Raw genomic sequence first — 6,376 nt, forward strand, 5'->3', positions numbered from 1 at the left:
TTTGGCTCCCTTGTCGAAGATCAAGTGACCATAGGTGTGTGGGTTCATTTCTGGGTCTTCAATTCTATTCCATTGGTCCACTTGTCTGTCTCTATACCAGTACCATGCAGTTTTTATCACAATTGCTCTGTAGTCTCTGTTGGAATTTTTAGGGTCACTTATATATACTATCATATCATCTGCAAAAAGTGATATTTTGACTTCCTCTTTTCCAATTTGTATCCCCTTGATCTCCTTTTGTTGTCGAATTGCTCTGGCTAATACTTCAAGTACTATGTTGAAAAGGTAGGGAGAAAGTGGGCAGCCTTGTCTAGTCCCTGATTTTAGTGGGATTGCTTCCAGCTTCTCTCCATTTACTTTGATGTTGGCTACTGGTTTGCTGTAGATTGCTTTTATCATGTTTAGGTATTGGCCTTGAATTCCTGATCTTTCCAGAACTTTTATCATGAATGGGTGTTGGATCTTGTCAAATGCTTTTTCTGCATCTAACGAGATGATCATGTGGTTTTTGTCTTTGAGTTTGTTTATATAATGGATTACATTGATGGATTTTCGTATATTAAACCATCCCTGCATCCCTGGAATAAAACCTACTTGGTCAGGATGGATGATTGCTTTAATGTGTTCTTGGATTCGGTTAGCGAGAATTTTATTAAGAATTTTTGCATCGATGTTCATAAGAGAAATTGGTCTGAAGTTCTCTATCTTTGTTGGATCTTTCTGTGGTTTAGGTATCAGAGTAATAGTGGCTTCATAAAATGAGTTGGGTAGAATACCTTCTACTTCTATCTTGTGAAAAAGTTTGTGCAGAACTGGAGTTAGATCTTCTTTGAAGGTCTGATAGAACTCTGCACTAAACCCGTCTGGTCCTGGGCTTTTTTTGGCTGGGAGACTATTAATAACTGCTTCTATTTCTTTAGGGGATATGGGACTGTTTAGAAGGTCAACTTGATCCTGATTCAACTTTGGTACCTGGTATCTGTCCAGAAATTTGTCCATTTCGTCCAGGTTTTCCAGTTTTGTTGAGTATAGCCTTTTGTAGAAGGATCTGATTGTGTTTTGGATTTCTTCAGGATCTGTTGTTATGTCTCCCTTTTCATTTCTGATTTTGTTAATTAGGATTTTGTCCCTGTGCCCTTTAGTGAGTCTAGCTAAGGGTTTATCTATCTTGTTGATTTTCTCAAAGAACCAACTCCTCGTTTGGTTAATTCTTTGAATAGTTCTTCTTGTTTCCACTTGGTTGATTTCACCCCTGAGTTTGATTATTTCCTGCCGTCTACTCCTCTTGGGTGAATTTGCTTCCTTTTTTTCTAGAGCTTTTAGATGTGTTGTCAAGCTGCTAGTATGTGCTCTCTCCCGTTTTTTCTTGAAGGCACTCATAGCTATGAGTTTCCCTCTTAGAAATGCTTTCATTGTGTTCCAAAGGTTTGGGTACGTTGTGGCTTCATTTTCATTAAACTCTAAAAAGTCTTTAATTTCTTTCTTTATTCCTTCCTTGACCAAGGTATCATTGAGAAGAGTGTTGTTCAGTTTCCATGTGAATGTTGGCTTTCTGTTATTTATTTTGTTATTGAAGATCAGCCTTAGTGCATGGTGATCTGATAGGATACATGGGACAATTTCAATATTTTTGAATCTGTTGAGGCCTGATTTGTGACCTATTATGTGGTCAATTTTGGAGAAGGTACCATGAGGTGCTGAGAAGAAGGTATATCCTTTTGTTTTAGGATAAAATGTTCTGTAGATATCTGTCAGATCCATTTGTTTCATCACTTCTGTTAGTTTCAGTGTGTCCCTGTTTAGTTTCTGTTTCCATGATCTGTCCATTGGTGAAAGTGGTGTGTTGAAGTCTCCCACTATTATTGTGTGAGGCGCAATGTGTGCTTTGAGCTTTACTAAAGTTTCTTTAGTGAATGTGGCTGCTCTTGTATTTGGAGCATAGATATTCAGAATTGAGAGTTCCTCTTGGAGGATTTTACCTTTGATGAGAATGAAGTGTCCCTCCTTGTCCTTTTTGATGACTTTGGGTTGGAAGTCAATCTTATCAGATATTAGGATGGCTACTCCTGCTTGTTTCTTCATACCATTTGCTTGGAAAATTGTTTTCCAGCCTTTCATTCTGAGGTAGTGTCTATCTTTTTCTCTGAGATGAGTTTCCTGTAAGCAGCAAAATGTTGGGTCTTGTTTGTGTAGCCAGTTTGTTAGTCTATGTCTTTTTATTGGCGAGTTGAGACCATTGATGTTAAGAGATATTAAGGAAAAGTAATTGTTGCTTCCTGTTATTTTAGTTGTTAAAGGTGGCATTCTGTTCTTGTGGCTGTCTTCTTTTAGGTTTGTTGAGGGATTACCTTCTTGTTTTTTCTAGGGCGTTGTTCCCGTACTTGTATTGGTTTTTTTCTGTTATTATCCTTTGAAGGGCTGGATTCGTGGAGAGATAATGCGTGAATTTGGTTTTGTCGTGGAATACTTTGGTTTCTCCCTCTATGATAATTGAGAGTTTGGCTGGGTATAGTAGCCTGGGCTGCAGTTTGTGTTCTCTTAGTGTCTGTATAACATCTGTCCAGGCTCTTCTGGCTTTCATAGTCTCTGGTGAAAAATCTGGTGTAATTCTGATAGGCTTGCCTTTATATGTTACTTGACCTTTTTCCCTTACTGCTTTTAGTATTCTATCTTTATTTAGTGCATTTGATGTTCTGATTATTATGTGTCGGGAGGAATTTCTTTTCTGGTCCAGTCTATTTGGAGTTCTGTAGGCTTCTTGTATGTTCATATGCATCTCATTCTTTAGATTTGGGAAGTTTTCTTCAATAATTTTGTTGAAGATGTTTGCTGGACCTTTGAGTTGAAAATCTTCATTCTCATCCACTCCTATTATCCGTACGTTTGGTCTTCTTATTGTGTCCTGGATTTCCTGGATATTTTGAGTTAGGATCTTTTTGCATTTTCCATTTTCTTTGATTGTTGTGCCGATGTTCTCTATGGAATCTTCTGCACCTGAGATTCTCTCTTCCATCTCTTGTATTCTGTTGCTGATGCTCAAATCTATGGTTCCAGATTTCTTTCCTAGGGTTTCTATCTCTAGTGTTGCCTCGCTTTGAGTTTTCTTTATTGTGTCTACTTCCCTTTTTAGGTCTAGTATGGTTTTGTTCATTTCCATCACCTGTTTGTATGTTTTTTCCTCTTTTTCTGTAAGGACTTCTACCTGTTTGATTGTGTTTTCCTGTTTTTCTTTAAGGACTTGTAACTCTTTAGCAGTGTTCTCCTGTATTTCTTTAAGTGATTTATTAAAGTCCTTCTTGATGTCCTCTACCATCATCATGAGATATGCTTTTAAATCTAGGTCTAGGTTCTCAGGTGTGTTGGGGTTCCCTGGACTGGGCGAAGTGGGTGTGCTGGGTTCTGGTGATGGTGAGTGGTCTTGGTTCCTGTTAGTAAGATTCCTCCGTTTACCTTTCGCCATCTGGTAATCTCTGGAGTTAGTAGTTATAGTTGACTCTGTTTAGAGATTGTTCTTCTGGTGATTCTGTTACCGTCTATCAGCAGACCTGGGAGACAGATTCTCTCCTCTGAGTTTCAGTGCTCAGAGCACTCTCTGCTGGCAAGCTCTCTTACAGGGAAGGTGCGCAGATATCTTGTATTTGGACCTCCTCCTGGCCGAAGAAGAAGGCCCAAAACAGGACCTTTCTCAGACAGTGTGTTGCTTTGGCAGTTCCCAGGTGGTACAGACTCTCACCTAAGCAGACTAAATTCCTAAGTTCCTTGGAGTCCCGGGACCAAGATGGCGACCGCTGCTGCTGTGGCTTAGGCCGCCTCCCCAGCCGGGCGGGCACCTGTCCTCCGGTCCGGACGGTGGCTGGCTGTCCCCGGCCCACAAAGGGTGCTGCCTCAGCGCCTCTGTGCTTCTGCCTGTTCCAGAAGCTGTCAGGTTCTCTGGCGCACCCTCTCACCTGTTCAGACTAATTTCCTAAGTTCGGCGGGTCCCGGACCAAGATGGCGACCGCTGCTGCTGTGGCTTAGGTCGCCTCCCCAGCCGGGCGGGCACCTGTCCTCCGGTCCGGAAGGTGGCTGGCTGTCCCTGGCCCACACAGGGTGCTGCCTCAGCCCCTCTGTGCTTCTGCCTGTTCCAGAGGCTGTCAGGTTCTCTGGCGCACCCTCTCACCTGTTCAGACTAATTTCCTAAGTTCGGCGGGTCTCGGACCAAGATGGCGACCACTGCTGCTGTGGCTTAGGCTGCCTCCCCAGCCGGGCGGGCACCTGTCCTCCGGTCCGGACGGTGGCTGGCTGTCCCCGGCCCACAAAGGGTGCTGCCTCAGCGCCTCTGTGCTTCCGCCTGTTCCAGAGGCTGTCAGGTTCTCTGGCGCACCCTCTCACCTGTTCAGACTAATTTCCTAAGTTCGGCGGGTCCCGGACCAAGATGGCGACCGCTGCTGCTGTGGCTTAGGCCGCCTCCCCAGCTGGGTGGGCACCTGTCCTCCGGTCCGGAAGGTGGCCGGCTGTCCCCGGCCCACACAGGGTGCTGCCTCCGCGCCTCTGTGCTTCTGCCTGTTCCAGAAGCTGTCAGGTTCTCTGGCGCACCCTCTCACCTGTTCAGACTAATTTCCTAAGTTCGGCGGGTCCCGGACCAAGATGGCGACCGCTGCTCTATTTTTATTTTTATTTTTTGCAACTGCTTGTGATTAAGCAACCACACCTCAGGATGATAGCTAAAGTTCTTACTTATTTACTTTATATATTTATTGACACAGGATCTCTCTACAGAGCCCTGGCTGACCGGGAACTATGTAGACCAGGCTGGCCTCCCAATCACAGAGATCCCTGTCTCTTGAGTGCTGGGACTAAGGGCATGTACCAGTGTGTCCAGCCATCCAGGTAACTTTAATGTGTTGCCAGAATTGAGGGTCTGGAGCAGCTGGACCTGCCTATTCTCCACTATGTTACCTCATGTGTTTTTCCTATCCTTCCTTTGCCTCTAATACTGAAGCCTGTTTCTTTCTTCTATACTACTTACTATCATTGGTCTTCCTTGTTTCCCAATTCAGAGGGGACAGGAACCATCCAACAGGACCAGTGATATCCAACATCACCCCTACAATATGTGCCTGTGCTAAACTGTGGACCAGAAGTTCTTTGATTATCTTGCTGTTAGTTCTAATGACATCTGATTTCAGTGCCCCTGAATTCTGTGGTCTGTGGACAATGCCAAGCCTATTCTCTGTTTCTCTCACACAAACACAACTTTTATTTCCTCAGATGAAGTGTTGAGATGAGAGCTGGCTGAGTCCAGAATGTCTCCTTCTCTGTTCTATTCCTAGGCCTGGGCCTAGAAACTTTTAGCCTCCATACAACCTAATCTTCTAAGCTGACTGATTCAATCCAGCTTCTCTTGGCTTCTGACTGAATTGCTCTGCTGGGCCTCATACTAACTTTGGCAACAGGTTCTAATCTTTTGGCTCCATCTCATTCTCTGACTTTTTCTGTCTTCACCTATGTCTAGTTTGTTCTCTCTGTAACCTATCTCTGTAAAAGCGCCACACACACATACCATTTCCCAAACACCCCCCCCCCCCCGCCCTTCTTTCTGCCTCTCTTCTGCAGCCTCTCTTCTCTGCTGTTTTTGTGTGAGTTGGGAGCATCCTATCTATGACTTATTCAGTTACATCTTTCTCTGGTTTGTCACTTTGCTCCTCAATTGCACTTTCAAACATGGCTGCTTCCTTCTACAAACTAAACTTACCTTCGTTGTTAGGGATTAAAGGTCTGTACTAAAGGTGTGTCTATATCCCAGCCAGATCATACTATAATTCAGGGTATGTCTGCATACTGACTAGATCATATCTTTGGGTGGAACCCCTTGCCAGAGGAGTGATGTTGCTGAATTGAAATTCCTTTACATTCTCCCATGGCTCCGGAACTGGATAGAGGCCAGTCCAAGCTCTTTCCTGAGCTCCGTATCCTGCTAGTAGCCATGGTGTTCAGGCAGAGACCAACATATGTGGTGTAAATCTCCTCCGGAGACCTATTTTTAAAAATTATTTACTTTTTTTTTTTTTACTGTGTGTGTGCCAATGTCACAGGACAGTGGGTAGGGGTTAGTTTTCTATCACGTGTGTCTTGGGGACAGAACTCAGATCTTCAGTCTTTACAGCAAGTGGCTTTTACCACTGAGCCCTTTTGCTGGTCCCAGTCCCGAGACTCATTCACCCTGCCTACTTTTTGCAGGGCTGTCTTGGGAACCTCTCTATTCAATTTCAGAAAAAGAGACTGGTTGATTCAGGGAAAAGTTAGCTTTCTCCAAAAGCTACTGAGCCTTCCCCACATTGGATCCTTTTCTTACTTTCCTGGTGGGACATTTATTGGAGGAGGTTGGTGATCATGG

The sequence above is a fragment of the Mus musculus genome, chromosome 14 (genome assembly GCF_000001635.26).
Source record: "Mus musculus strain C57BL/6J chromosome 14, GRCm38.p6 C57BL/6J".
Classification (NCBI taxonomy): domain Eukaryota; kingdom Metazoa; phylum Chordata; class Mammalia; order Rodentia; family Muridae; genus Mus; species Mus musculus.